At 34.5% G+C, this 16,053-nt stretch overlaps 1 protein-coding gene across 6 annotated transcripts in view; it reads left to right on the forward strand.

The window, feature by feature from the left end:
- Positions 1-16,053, forward strand: part of ankrd10b (ankyrin repeat domain 10b) — a 38,896-nt gene that overhangs the window by 13,630 nt on the left and 9,213 nt on the right. For 3 of the 6 annotated variants that reach the window (XM_087266670.1, XM_087266671.1, XM_087266672.1), the window contains exon 1: positions 11,295-11,436. The gene's annotated coding sequence lies outside the window, so the exon portion shown is untranslated. 6 annotated transcript variants of the gene reach the window in all.

A 16,053-nucleotide genomic window follows, 5' to 3' on the forward strand; every position in this document is an offset into this window, starting at 1 on the left:
AACTCCGCTATAAAAGTTTGGAACTACTTGAGGGAAGTAATTGTGAATTTTTATTTTATTTTTATTTTTTTTTATAACTATGCCTTTATCGTTATTTAACATTTTCACTTTATTAGGAATATATTTGATTAGCAAGTTATTGATTGTTCAAATAATAAATACAGTTGCTGTTTATTTCTTGTTTATCCATTAAGATGTACACAATATAACAGTTTAATATTGTATTCAAATTAGGGCTGGGCCAATAAGCGACATTATATCGAATTGTGATAAAATTTATGTCAATAACAAGGATAAGCTCTGGACATTTTTACTCCATATTGATTTAAGAGCCAATCACAAAGCAGAAATTTGCAACAATAGGAATCTAAAAGCGAATGTACCGAATTTTCGGCACCGCAAATTTATCAATCTAAATTTATCAATTTAAAAATGTTATTCCATTTAATGGACCCTCTAATTTTTGTGGCTTCAGTAGTTGTTGGGGTACTCTTTTAAATCTAAAAGCGTTAACAACTTGTATATAAAAATATCGTTGTCGTTCAATAGGAAAAATAATTAACGAGATTGCATTTTTGCCATATCGCCCAGCTCTAATTCGAAAGTGTTTTTTATTGCTTGTTCAGATAATTAGATGTTGACTTAAGTTAATCTCCAATGTTTTTATATGTAAAAAAAAAAAAGCATACATTTAACATTGAACATACATTGAACATTTTTTAGCATTTATTATTTTGTTAAACAAGTGTTTTTTTTTTTTGTTAATTGGCTTTGTTTCTTTATAATAAAAATATAATATACACATTATATGCATATGCTAATGTATATTATATGTAAAGAATTAAAACATGGGTGCTCAGTTCCGTTACTGGAGATCTACCTTTCTGCAGAATTCAGTTTCAACCCTGACTAAACACACTCTTTAATGAACCATTTAATTAGGACCGTAATAGCACTTAATAGGCAGGTGTGTTTGATCAAGGTTGCAACCGAAATCTGCAGGAAGGTATTTCCCCTGGAACAGGGGGGGGTCACCCCTGAATTAAAAGATCAATAAATGACTCTTACATTGTGCATTGTTAGTTAATGATAGCTAGTGCATTAACAAATTTTGACACAATAAATCTTTTTGTAAAATGTTACTGTATAGAATTCAAAGCAATTATTTAAGCAATCCAAGCTGAAAATGTGATTTTGACAGCATCTACATGCAGCCAATCCATGTCAACGTGCATTTTGATGGAGCTCTTCTGAAATATGTGAGCAGATTTAGTATTATTGGCTTGGTTTTGCCTAAATGTGAAATGTATTCTGAATTTGATGATCTCTATCATGTCTTCTATAATCCCCTGTGAAGTGCGGAGGTAATATCCTTTTTGTTTCCTTCACTTTTTGATTTTAAATGTATTGTCATTACAAGGTTGCGAACTGCTGCACATTTCCTCATAGCTCAAAAGCAAACAAAAACTCTTGCTATTTTAAGTCGACCTTGGTTGCTAAATGTTTTGATCCTTGTTGAGAGATAAGTAAGAGAACCCAATGGGTGAGCTGCATTCAAAATATCTCTGCAAAGTCAATAATAGTTATTTTAATGCACTCTAAACCTGCCAAAACATTACTCCCGTCCCAAATGACACACTATACACTTTAATTTTACACTATGCACACAACCGTCAAAGTATTTACAATTTTTGGTGTGAATGCACTACTTGTACTACAAAAATGGCATAAAATAATGCATAAATATGTGATTTGGGATGCACCAAATATTATATGTAGGGGTCCACATACTTCTAACAATAACAACAGAATTAGAAACTTTTCTGTACTTGTGACCTGGTAAAATGTCCAAACCAAGGCCAAATGCATGTACAATTCAAAGGCAAGTATGCAATCCCAGCGTATGTTTTTGCTCTAGTTTACAACTTTTATTATGGATGCATCAGGATGTGATGCATCTATTCAGTGATTTATTTATAAAGATTATAAAACTATTTAACAGTTTGCTCAAATGTATTTGGAGATTATAAACCTTATCTTTGTCCCCTTGTGTATTGCTTTGCCTGAGCACAAACTTGAGTAATTTTAATTATACTTTTTAAATAAATCTCCAAATTCATTAATGTACACTTTCCAATATAGTCTTTATAAATAAACCACTGATTTGAGATTAAAACTACGTCCTCACTTAAACTACTCTTTTTTTTTTTACTCCTAAAACTACATTTTGTGATATATCACATTAAGCACCATTTACACATGAAGCAACATACAATCACAAGGAAACAAGCGACCATTCATTTCATTGGAGAGCTAGCGAAACCGCCACTCAGCCGAAAGTCAGCTACAAAGTCACGAAGTGTGAATGAGGCTTTAGAGGTAGTATTCAATTTTGTATTGGCAATTAATTTTGCTAGTTTGACTTGATTACTGCTTATCTTGATTTTCTATAGTATAAGCTTCTAATACTACTTATTTATTGGGGGTGGGACAGTTCACGAGTTCAAACTCGAATAGCACTGTTCTTTGTTCACAGTTTGTGGTTTGATTTAGCTAACATTGTTAAAGTACTGTGTTGTAATAGTTAAAGACTATATATATCAGCATAAAACACATAGGCTGCGTCCGAAACCGCCTACTACTCAGTAGGCACTGCATTTGAATTTAACCGTACTACTCGGCCATTAGAAAAGTAAGTTTTATACAGCATGAATGTGAAAAGTATGAATTGAATTCGGACGTACTACAACTGCCATTTTGTCATGATCATGTGACCTACCTGCGTCAGTTGCGTCGCTTCACTCCCATTTATGAATTCTCTCGCGGGTCACCATGGGATAGCCCCACCGTGCATGGGATGCGCACTTCAGAATTTCGCTGGAAGTAGTAAGTCATCCGGGTAGTTCTCGCATACTGATTTTCGAATTCTGTGAATTCGGACATACTACTCTGCTCGCATACAGATTTTAGCATACTATACATTATGGAAGTATGCAGTTTCGGACGCAGCCATAGACTTGTAATCTGCAGTTATTCTAAAGAACATGTATTCAAATTTCAGTCTAAGTCTTAACTTAGCTTTATGTTGATTTATAGTAATGGCAACAGCTTATGACTTAGGGTGCTTTCACACTTGGTTCAATTGCCTGGACCTTGTACCCAAGTTCGATTGTCTCCCCTTGCCACCTTCTCGGTTGGTTTGGGTGTTTGTGTTCACACTGTCTTTTTTACTTCTAAACCCCGGTTCGCTTGCGTCATCGAGCTGCTGTTTTGTATACGACCGTTGATAGGTGACGGTCACGAAAGCAAAGCGCCGAAATGGAAAGTCATCCGCACATCGCGGTCGTTCTGCTTTTACTGAAGCTTTTGGTTTTGAACATACAGAAAGTGACTCGCATCCATCTGCCGCAAAAATGTTATAAACATTCAGAACATTAAACAGTGTCTGCAGAAGCTGTTTTTGAAGGAGACAAGCAGAAATTATCACTGTGTTTGCTCTGGCTCAGTCCTGCATGTCACTAAGGTACGATACGCACTGCAAAAATATTATAAACATTCAGAAAATCACACAGTGTCTGCAGTAGCAGTTTTTAGAGAAGACAAACAGACATCACTGCGTATCATTGTGTTAGCCCTGGCTCAGCCCCTCTTGTCACCAAGATATAAAACGTGACGCACACACAAACAAACTTTATGAAAACAATAGTTTGTTGTGGAGTTGGCGGTTCACTTCCGTTATTTGGTACGATTGCATTCACATCAGAATTGAACTGTACCAGAGTTCGCATGAACTGTACCTCAGACCACCTCTTTCAGGCGGACTCGGATAGGGTTCACGAGTGCGCACACGAGTTCAAAAGACACATTCACACTAGCTAAATGTACCGTACTATGACGTCAAACGAACCCAGGTACGGCCCAAAAGTGCTAGTGTGAAAGCACCCTTAAAATTAATTAAACACTCTTCCACGATTGTGTACTTTCACTTCACTCAGACAGCAGACCGTTGATATGACTATTCTGACATGAATTCTGTCTATATTGCAGTGCAAGAACATGTTGAATTAAAAAAAAATAATAATAATAATAAAGCATTTACTTTATGAGCTGAGAGAGGAACACACACATAGTATTGAGTTTCTGACAGAGATTGAATAGACTGCAGTGGGTCATAACCAGAGGAACACAACAACAAACTGCTTCAAGTGGCCGGTGTGGTGAAAAATCAAGTCCCCCTTGGAATCGAGTCCACTTAGGACCCCAAGGGGTCATCTGAGGTGAATGCCTGATCAAAAGCTATTATTGTGATTGCTTGTTGTGTGGCTAATCAGAGCTGCGTTAGTTTGTTGTACCTAGTACGCTAACAGTAGATGTATGATTATGCTAGCACATAGGCTAACTAAACAGTATGATATATAAATGCTCAATTTCATAACCCATGCCTTTTAATTATACATCGGTACATGAACGTGTCTATATGACGCTTATAATTGTCATTATAATTGTCAAATGAAATGGTCATTATTACGCTTTTTCATTATATAAATTATAACGTGATTTTACAGAATTAAAAGTTGTATTACTGGACTTTATAATCAGGTGCTACAGACTATACCTATTACAACTTTAGTAAAACAATAGGATCAATCAGGGTTGTATAGGCATACTCAATTGTTAAGGAGGGCTCGATTTTTCTCATGACACCAGAAATGTGCCTGTGCTGAGTGGCCGAGGAGGCATGGACAAGAGAGAGAGAAATAACTGCGGATGGCAGGTATCTATACAGTGGGATTGCATGTTCCAGTCAGATACCAAAACATGTGCTTCCATGTCATGATTATAAAAAAAGAAAAACATGTGAAACAAATAATACATACGTGTGTCAAACCAATACAAGAGAACCGAATGGTCCTATCCCTATTAATTATACTTTTATAATTGTTTATTACAAATAGCATGTATTACATCATGTTACATTTAATATTAGCACATTGCCTGGACCACATATTAATACATTTAATTTGTGAAAAGGAAAGGTTGTGTTGGTGATTTTCCACAATTTTGCTGCTATTAAGATCTTTAAATTAAATGTAAAGGCCAGTCCTTTATTAAATTCTTCATTTTAGTCAATATGTACAGTAACTATAACTGAAATGGCAATGGTGAGGCGATTAACATTATAAAGTACACTACTTGTCTATTTAAAGAACTGATGGTTCTCCTGAGCTGACCTTGCCTCGTCTGATCTACCAAAAGCCCAGATTTTGCATATTTGTTATTGATAAATGTCTTAAGGCTTCAGGTTTACTAGAAGATTCTAGATTTACTAGACACTTCTAGCTTCAAGTGTGTTGCAGCTGGTTGGAGCAGAATCTGCAGGATGTTGATCTTTGGAAACCTGCCTGATCTACAGAGCTAGTGTCTGATCTTGCTATTGAAGGGCCAATTTCCAGCCTTCTCCAAAATACTTGCCTAAAAGTTTCTAATAATCCTGAACATCGGTTAACTGATTCAAGTGTGGTTAATTAAGGGCTGGTGGTAAAAAATGGCCCAAACACAGGAGAAATGGGTATTCTTGACTGTTTAACATCTTTTACATGTGTAAATCAACATTAGAGGTCTTAAACTCTTCACTTGGAGACTCGCTGTCCTGCAAGGCTTACTTCCAGCCTGCTTTAGCTCAGCAATTTATTTTCAAATAATCCCAAAAGGCTTGATCAGCTGCTTCAGGTTTCTTTGATTAGAGCTGGAGCTGAACCCTGCAAGATAGTGGGCGTCAGACCCAGGATTGAAGTGCTCTGACCTACGTGACCAGAGGTCTCCAGTCCAACCCAAAGTGTATTCTTTAACCAATGGGCCAAATGCACACATGGCTTCTCAGCCACCGAAAAACATCTGGTGTACTGTTTATATGAATTTATATTCATGAGGTTTCTTTTATAGCATTGATGACGTAATTGAATCCAAATATAGACAGACCAAAGAATTATTTTAGATTTCCAAGCGTAAATCAACAACTGTTTAAACTTGACTCCATTTAAACACGAGTGCTGAAAATCCTTTAAAAATACTGTGGTAAAAAATGTTTGTATTTTAAAGACATGGAACCAAACAATGGAGTTTAATGAAGTGCTGCTTGTCTATGTTGAGACCTACTTGATATTGTCTTAACCGACCAGATCCTAAACATGGTGAGTTTAGGGCATGACCGTTCACCGGAAGTGCCTAGGCAATCCTATTCAAAATTAAAAGCCCCTCATGCATAAGGTCTACCATCAGGAAGCTTCTAGTGAGCCTGAAAGCTGTGATGAGCTGGTTCAGGTTTGATGATTAGGGCTGTAACCAAACCTTGCAGGAAAAGTTGACATAATTTGTCAACTTTTTGATAATTATAAAGTGCACTGTTGACTTTGTAGAGGGATTAGAGGCATGCTCAAATGTTATTAAGAGTTATTGTCTTTTTCAACAGATCTCCAGAGTGTTGCAACAAGTCTCTTGTAGTAATATTTAGTTCTGGAGTGCAACCTTTCTGTATAATATGATTTGTAATGAGAAAAAAACTAAAATGCAGTGGTGCAGGAGCATTTCTGTTGCTCATTCTGGTGAAATGCAACAGTTGAATTTGAATGGGTTCTCTGTGTTTCTTATCTCTTGACAATGAGAAATGCTGCTTGGGAATTAAGGCATATCTTGATGATGATGGTAATAATTAATTGACATCGCCTGATGTTCCACAGCGGCACATCAAACCAATGTTTCCTTAATGACTGAGATTGTTACATTTATTTTGGCTTAATTTATTTGATTGAATCAAAAATACAATTTTAAAAGCACAATTTGTTGTTATACTTTTATGTCACACTATGTATAGATAAAATGTATAAAAATCTGTCCTAATTATGGCTGATTATTCTGCTTTTTACATTTGTTTATTGAGCTCAAAAAGTGCTGCTTTGTAAAGCAAAGGTTAGATGTGTTTTGTGGAACAGTAGGTACTGATCAGCTTGCTATAGTGTTTCTGGCAGGCTTTTGGTGTAAAGATTTCAAGCATGCTGAACACTACAGCCACACATTAGATCTGCAAATGATGCTCTCCTGTTTTGAATGCCATATGAAGCATAGTGTTTACACATTAATACAGTTTACAACACTGTGGTGCCCTATTGCCCTAATAAAGTACATTTTGAATAATAATCACTTTAATTTGACTGTAGTTGTATTTTTTAATCATCAACTGAGCAAGCAAACAACCCACACACCATCAATACTTGCTCAAACATTTATTTTACTTAATGTTTTGGTCTTTTGACCTTCATCTGTCATATGAACTATATCAATGTTTCTCAACCACGTACCTGAAAGGCCACCAACTCTACACATTTTCCATTTCTCCTTAAACACACCTGATTCAGATCATCAGCTCATTAGCAGAGACGGAGAGACCTGTAATTGGTATGATAGGCAATGGAGACATGCATGTTGTAGTGTTGGTGGTCCTCCAGGAAAGTGGTTGAGAAACACTAAATGAATCATAAACTATAAAGTTTATTATTTTGGAACATTAAAACATTTTTTATGGGTAAAATTATACATTCATTACAGGGAGTAATATTCTTTATTGCCAAGTAGTTTAGTTATTGAAGTTAATCATGTTTTCGGGACGAGAGGGAAAAAAAATGCAAAAAAATCTAAATGCATGTCAACTTTTTCAATTTAGCAGCAGCATAGATTGCAATACATTTTTTAAGATAATGCAATATTTCATACTCTACATGGAATTCATAATTTTCTCTAATGTTTCTGACATGTAAATTATATTTATTTAATTATTTGACTGGACAGATTTGTGGCCTTTATAGAGAACCCCTAACACATTTAAGGATATTCAAATAGGTGTGTAGATCTACTAATGGACACAAAATAATGAAGAAAAAAAAGCCACTCTTCGGCCACTGACACAGTCAGTCCTAGCGGTATCATATCTAACTTTAACTTTAATCTAAAATATATAAGGATATATTTTAATTAAGACTTTTTTCAATGCAAATATGTGATAGATCGGCAACAAATGTTATATTACTTTATCTTTCAGTAGCATGTGGCATTCAAAATCAGAGAGATGAAATATTTTGTTTTGGGAAACTAGGGGTTGTTTTTACGTGTTCAGTTTATCATTAAGCGCATGCTGTGTTTATTGGAAATGCTTTTGAGATCATGATGAAATGTGCATTTAGCAACCAGACCAATAGGATTGCTGATGTTTGTTTTTTATTATGGCATTATGAACAATGTTTCAAGTCTTAGAGTGGTCTAGTGGCACTGAAGCTTCAGGCAGCTTTAAAGGTTAAGACAATAATAGTGTGTCAAATTTACCCAATTCAAAGCAGAAGAAAAGGTTTAAAAGAAGGATTTCATTTAGTAGGAGATTGAGAGGACTGAGGGCTTTGGTTTTTTTTAAATATTTAAAATCTCTTTAAATCATACAAATAAAGTATAATCTGCTTCTGTGTAATTATTATTTTGCTCAAATACATTTTTAAACAAAGTCTTTTCAATATTACTAAATCTGGAACAACATCTACTTCATCTAACATGCATTAAGTTGTTGATGTTAGGTCCAATGTCCTGCATAAAATAACACTTAACTGCATTTATATTTCTCTTTTGAAATCTTTACACAAATATATTGGGAATAGACTTTTTTCAAAGACAACTAACACTATAGCATTAAGAAATATGATTTTTAAAGAATTTCATAACAATACCATAAATTGGACAACTGGATGTTTTATCGGTTTCCTCCTTATCTCCCCCTCTGTCTATTTCTAGCACTTACTTTATTTCTTTTAGTTCTTGAGATCCAATATCAACCCGAAACTTTCCATTCCTGGAGAAAATGCATCAGCCACCAATGAAGATATTCTCTTGACACTGGGAATTAAACCTTCAGTTTCCTTATAAGACGGCATATGAAGGGGATCACAGTAAAATCAATGTCTGATATTTTAAAGGATTTCTCGGAAACAAAATAACATGAATTGAACAGAAAAAGGAAGACAAAAGTTGCTTTATTGACTTGCCTTGTTGCTAGAACTGTTCCTCCAGATTCCAGCAGGAATACATGTGTATTAACAACTCTTGTGTAAGTTCTTTGTAATTGTAGATATTTAAATGCCGAAAAAAAAATACAGAAGAAACTCCAAAGTCCAAAAGAAAGTCTATGAAATTGGGAATAAAACCCTACAAGTTTTCTTGAAACCTCAATCACCTTATCCGATTCACAATCTTCAACTGCACGTTAATTAAACATTATTATTATTTTAGGTTTGTTATCTCTAGACGGATTATTTTTGCCATCTTTTCAGCTTTAAGTTGTTCATGGCTCACCACAAAGATTCCTCCACTCCAACTATGCTTGATGGATAAACTCGATGCTTATAATATCTCATCGTTCTCAGAAGCTGTGATTCATTCTTCTCTCAAGTGATCTCTCATAATTCCCTCTTCACAAGCATGCTGTCTCCAGGCTCAAAATGCCAGATCCTTTGAAAAGATGTGCTTTGCCACATTTTCTTTCCGCTATTCTCATTTTTTATGCGATACAAAAGTTTGCTCCTCATTTTTTTCTTTAACAAAATCTTCAATACATTCACTTTGTTCAGCTTTCTGTGTTCTTCACCAGTGACATACACAATGTCAAATGTACATTTTCTCTTTTCTTTCTTAATCTGCTAGTTTGATTTAAAAACGGCAAAGCAGATATTTCAGATAAGATATCCAGTTGAAATTAACCTTACTCTTGTCTTTATAAATGCTATACCTGAAAAAAACTCTTGTCACCTATCCAAGTTTTAAAACAACAAATAATAACTTGACTTCTAGTTGATCATTTGGTATCAGAAGTGGCACATATGAAAGACAAAGGCCTCTAGATTACGCTTATTTTACCAAAATAAAATATGATCATGCCTTGATTTTTAAGTTATTTAGGACAGTAAGGTCTGACTTTGCTTAGACAAAGTCTTGTCACTTAACAGAAATAATGTACAGTATAAAGTCATGGTGCAGTGGAAACAGAGTTAATATGACTCCCATGAGCTTGGAGGACTGAATGCATACATGACTTAAAAAGTCAGCTGGAATGGAAAAGAAAGTGTCTTGCAGGACTCCCAGAGTTCATCACGATTCTTTGGATTCATCCAATGCCTTCTTCTTCATCTTAACCCAGACATGCTCAATGGTTATGTCTGGTGACTGGGCTGGCCAATCCTGGAGCACCTTGACCTTCTTTGCTTTCAAGAATTTTGATGTGGAGGCTGAAGTATGAGAAGGAGCGCTATCCTGCTGAAGAATTTGCCCTCTTCTGTGGTTTGTAATGTACTGGGCAGGCAAATGTCTTGATTCCTCAGGCTGTTGTTGTTGCCACTCACTCTGCAGATCTCTCACACGCCCTCATAATGAATGTAACCTCAAACCATGATTTTTCCCTTAACAAACTTGACCGATTTCTGTGAACATCTTGGGCCATGAAGGCTCCAATAGGTTTTCTGCAGTATTTGTGATGGCTGGGATGCAGTTCAACAGATGATTCGTCTAAAAAATCTTCCTTCTGTCACTTTTTAAAATAATCAACTAAAAGTTAAGTTATGATTTGTTGCTCTTACAAATGGGATCAACGACAAGATTTTTGTCAGGTAGTGTAGATAACTAAATCTAAATCAAGACATGTCAGTATCATGTGGATAGCGCAATATTTTATTTTACCAAACTATTTTAAAACATAAATGGTCCTTTTCATTAGATGCTTCTTTTTTTAAAAAGATTGTTTAAAAAAACTAAAGTCCTTTTCCTCAAGTCTCCCAAAGCCCTCAATCCAAAACTTTGTCAGGAAAAAGTGTGGTTTAGAAACTGTAGTTAAAGAGAGCAGGGTGAATCACAGGCCTAATTATCAGCAGGGATTTCATTACTAGACCCTAATAGTGTCAATAGCATTACTAGTATTTTGTATTAACCTGTCTGCATTTTTGATTCTGAGACTTTGTTCATAGAGAGAAACTGTTTGTATTTACAATGTCGCCTGCAGATTTTTACCCTATGACATATGATTACCCTTTTGCTAAGACATGTTCTTTAATGAATCATCTGTCACCTTTGTCCTTATGAAAGTGGCATGATGACAAAAGAAATGGAGATTGCATTTTTTTTGTTAACTGTTACGGCACAAATTCTAGAGAACATCTACACGTCTCAATGTTTTGCAGCTATTGAATTCGAAATGACTTGACTTTTTCAAGTAATCCTAGAAAAGGGGGAGAGCATTCCAAATAGACACTGCTGACTCACTCCAAGTTCCCTCAACGAAACTGCACTGTTGTGGCTTTAGGAGTGTTCTCACTATCGCTCCCTTCAGTATCAACACACTGGCAAACTGTTGAGGTATTTCATGCGGTGATTGGTTTTACTGATAGGACATTTTGTACCTAGAACTTTCCAAAGACAAAGTTTTTGTTTTTCATTTGTATTATTGAATGATTCTAGATCTAGATTTTGACCTGCATGCTTTGCTTAATTGTGCCCTTAAATCAATGCAGTTGATGTATATTTGTTTCCTAATTAATTTTAGTGTTTTTAATTTTTGTTTTGTAGACTAATTATAGGACATATATGTAGGACAGGTCTAATAAGTCCCTTCTTAGTCTCGTCCAGAATAAGCATGGTCTGATGCACAGGAAGTTATGTGTTCGGGCGCAAACCAATGGAAGGGAAATTATCAAGTCCAAATAAAGAGTAGCAAAGCATATCAGGAATGAAGAAACAAAATGAATGCTTTAGTTTCAATGTACAGTTTGTATTGATTCACCAAAATTGTGGTTTATAAATGTTTTATTCGACACTATTGAACACTGAAATAACCAGGAAACAGTGGCAAACCTGGCAGGTCCAATGTTTACATGAAAAAAAGACAGCAAAACTGAGAAAATCAAGTCGATAGTTTGCCCCAAAGTTAAACTCGTCATCATTTTTTACTTTGTTAATTCCAAACATTTGATCAACTGCAAAACACAAATAAAATGTGCTAAGACAGCAGAGAGATTTCTGTCCCTCCACTAAACATGCAATTCATCCACAATTTGAAGCTGTAAAAGTAATTCACATGTAGTGATGATTTAATAATTCACCTGAGCTTAGTTGGCGTTTGTTAGACCTTTCTTCACATATAAACAACACACTTCAAATATAATAAAGGAATCAATGCTCAATCACAGTAGCTCGATGCACGAGAATTAAAAGGATGGTTCACCCAGAGATGAAAATTGCCATTTATCCACCCTTCATTTGTTTCAAACTAGTTTGACTTTCTTCTATTGAATACAAAATAAGATATTTGAAGAAAGCTAATAACCTGTAACCGTTCACCACCATAGTATATTTTTTTATACTATGGAAGTCGGTGGTTACAGGTTTTAAGCTTTCTTCATATCTTTTTTTTATTGTTCAACAAAATAAAGAAAATCATAAGAGATTTAGAACCACCTGAGGGTGAGTAAATGGTGTGGAAATGTTTAGAATTTTGGTGAACTATCCATTTAAACCTGTTGGTTCTTGCAAATCATGTAAGCATGTTTAGGTTTCTCTGTGTTTGTTTTGGTTTAATGAACGTTTAATGGAGGAAGAGAAATCTCTTGGGTTTCATTCAAATATTAATGTTTTCTAGGTGATTGGAAGGTTGGTAACAACAAGGTGAGTAAATAATGCTAAAAATGTAAATTTTGGGGTGAACTATCACATTAATAAGCGATGATTAAATTTGTGTGTAAGGCTTGATTATCTGATGTTCCACGGCCAAATGAATTCTGGTCTAACTTCTTAAACTGATAACAGACATCAGTAATGTTTTACATTTTCATTTCTGAATTTAATGGAAAATATGAATTAAAACGACAGTATGTCTGGATTTAGTTCGTTAAAATGGTTAAAAGATCACCTAACAATAAAGATTTACTTGCTGTTCATCACCTTCAAGTGGTTGCAAACCCTTTTGACTGTTTTTATTCTGTTGAACACAAAAGAAGATATTTTGAAAAAAGCTGGAAACCTATAACGATTGACTTCCATAGTATTTGTTTTTTCTACTATGAAAGCCAGTGGTTACATAAAAAAATAGCTTCTTTAATGTTCAAAGAAAGATTATGATTAAGGTTTGATACCACTTGAGGAAGAGTTAATAGTGAAAACGTTTTTTATTTTTATTTAAGCATAAGTTTGCCTCAGGAAAGCTATTTACTGTAAATTACCAGTTATTTATACTTACTTAGTTGAAAATTTCATCAACTGTTTGTTTACAGCCAATGGCAAAACTTGGTGATTTCTAGACTGAATCCTACAGTTTAACTGTCAAGCCACCTTGAGTTCTTACTTGAAAGTATATACGATACATAGTTTGTCAAGAAAAGTTCATGTTTAGACAAAATTATAATACCTAAATACTGAAAAATTTTCCACCTGTGGGAGAGTGACAGGTTAAACTCAAATAGTTGATCGTGGCACTTTGGAAATCATAGCATAGTGTGCATGACCAGGGCATCTAATATAATCAAATTAGTGCTGTATATAGCCAAAATACTAAAATGTATCTCTCTAACTGACCTGCGATTTAAAAAATAAATAGGCATAGATTTTAAACGTCGAATTAAATAATTTAAGTTTCAAATAATAAGAATTATATGTCTAAAAGTCAAAGAATAGCCAGGTTAGATCATTGTAAATTTAAAACTGTTTTCCTGATATTTTACAGAAACTAAAATGATTTGTAATTGAAGTTGTCAGAAATCTGAACTAATTAAGTGAATATTGTGGACAATATATGAATGCAAGAACTATTTCTTTGCTAAATCTGGCATTCTAAAATGAACTGGCACTTAAATTTAAGCCATTTCAGGGACAATGTGCAAGAATATTTCATCAGTTTTAATTGAGAGTTTGATTAAAATAATTGTGAGACATGAACAAAACAAAACCAATAAAAAAAAAACAGATTTCATGAAGATTCCTTGATGCAGATGTCATTCACATAATGATCACCAAGAAGTGTAATATAAATTCAATATAATTTTAGAAATATCTGCAGATTTTTTTTGTATTTAAAGTCACCAAATTGATAAATGAAGCAAACACAAAGTAACAAATAAATCATTATTTTATTTTTTCCCCACCATATTCAATATTCCAGTCACTCAGATTTAGGCCAATAAAAACAGCATATTGTTTGAATTTTAAATATATTGTCCACATGCTCCCACTATGTTTAGGCAATTATTTCAGATTTCTTGCAAGAAGTTCATTGGTAACACTTTACAATAAGATCTCATTTGTTATAATATATGACACATCATTTAACATGAGTTAACTATGAACAATGTTTTTACGAGCAGTTTTTTTTAAACCTTTGTTAATGTTAGTTACTAATATAGTTTTTCTTAACATTTATGGTTAAAAGATGCATAATAAAAATGTGAATTTAATAAATGCTGTACAAGTATTGTTCATAGACTGTTCATTTTGTCTGATGTTGTTAACTAATACTAACTAATGAATCTTAATTGTAAAGTGTTATAGTGTTATCATTTTCAGTTGAGACCTGCCAGGATGAACTTACGCCATTTATACTTAACAAATATAATTTGAAACTAAAAAAATTTGAGAAGCATTCATATTTTTCTTCAGATGTGGGTAGGAATAAGAGGGGGAGGGTCTCTTCAATGGAAAATGTCTTTTAATGCTGAAAATGTGTATTATTGTTTTTAGATGTTTGATTTGAAAATGTCTTGTGTTTTGGAATGAGTGTGTGTGTGTGCGTGTGGAATGTGATCTAGTTAGAGATTTAAAACATGTCTGTATAATGTGATTTATTTTTGTATGCTGAATTCATGAATGAACAAACTTTTCTTAATGTAACAAACAAACCCCTGATTTTATTAATGTCACTCTGTGGTTGTGAAAAAAAAATTCATGAAGATATGATGTAGGATTTGGGGCACTGCCAGCATTTTCTGTCCACCTTCATCAAAATACTAAGTTTTGGCACTTAAACCTCATGTGCTTACTAACAGTGAATGTGCTTGTTCCTCAGACATTTATACGTAGTGTAGTGCTGTTGATTGAGCAATTTTAAGTTCTTGGACTGGTTTGGAAGTGGAATCAAACACCCAATTTGAACCCAGCTCTTTAGAAGACATCGCAGCAGAAATATTTAGCATATTTCCAAGTATGTACAGGGAGCGAAATGTGACTGTGATGTGAAAAATAGTCATATAATTGAAGCATTGTTGAAATTTTTTTCTTGTATAATAAACGGCAGATTTTTATTTTATTTTTAAAAGACAGAAGCTATCCAATACACTTTAAACTTCGGTCATGATTCAGTTGAAATAGTCAAAAATTGAACAAAGCTGCACATTACAAGGGACTTCAGGGGACCTGTACATTTCTCATCATATCTACAGGGGTTGGACAATGAAACTGAAACACTGACCAATTTAGTGTTGGAGGTTTCATGGCTGATTATGACCAGACTGGTGGCCAATCTACATTGATTGCACAATCCCCTAGTAGGAACAGTGTGAGAAGGTTTAATAAGCAGTAATAGCACAGTTTTGCTGAAAATATTGCAATGCACACAACAAATCAGAGTTCAAAAGAGGACTAATTGTTGGTGCGTGTCTTTTTGGTGCATTTGTGACCAAGACAGCAAGTGTTTGTGATGTATAGATTGTCACGGTATCCAGAGAAATGTCATCATACCAGCAAGAAGGAAAATCACACCCAACAGGAGTAACAGTGGATGCAAGAGGAAGCTGTCTGAAAGAGATGTCTGAGTGCTAACCTTGATTGTATCAAAAAAAAAAAAAAAGAAATAATTAAAACCACAGCTGCCCAACTCACTGCAGAATTAAATGTGCACCTCAACTCTCCTGTTTCCAACAAAACTGTTTTGTTCAGTTTGGAGCTCCACAGGGTCAATGCACATGGCCAGTCTGCTATATCCAAATTTTT

Source organism: Danio rerio, chromosome 9 (assembly GCF_052040795.2).
Source record: "Danio rerio strain M-AB ecotype USA chromosome 9, GRCz13ab, whole genome shotgun sequence".
Taxonomy (NCBI): Eukaryota; Metazoa; Chordata; class Actinopteri; order Cypriniformes; family Danionidae; genus Danio; species Danio rerio.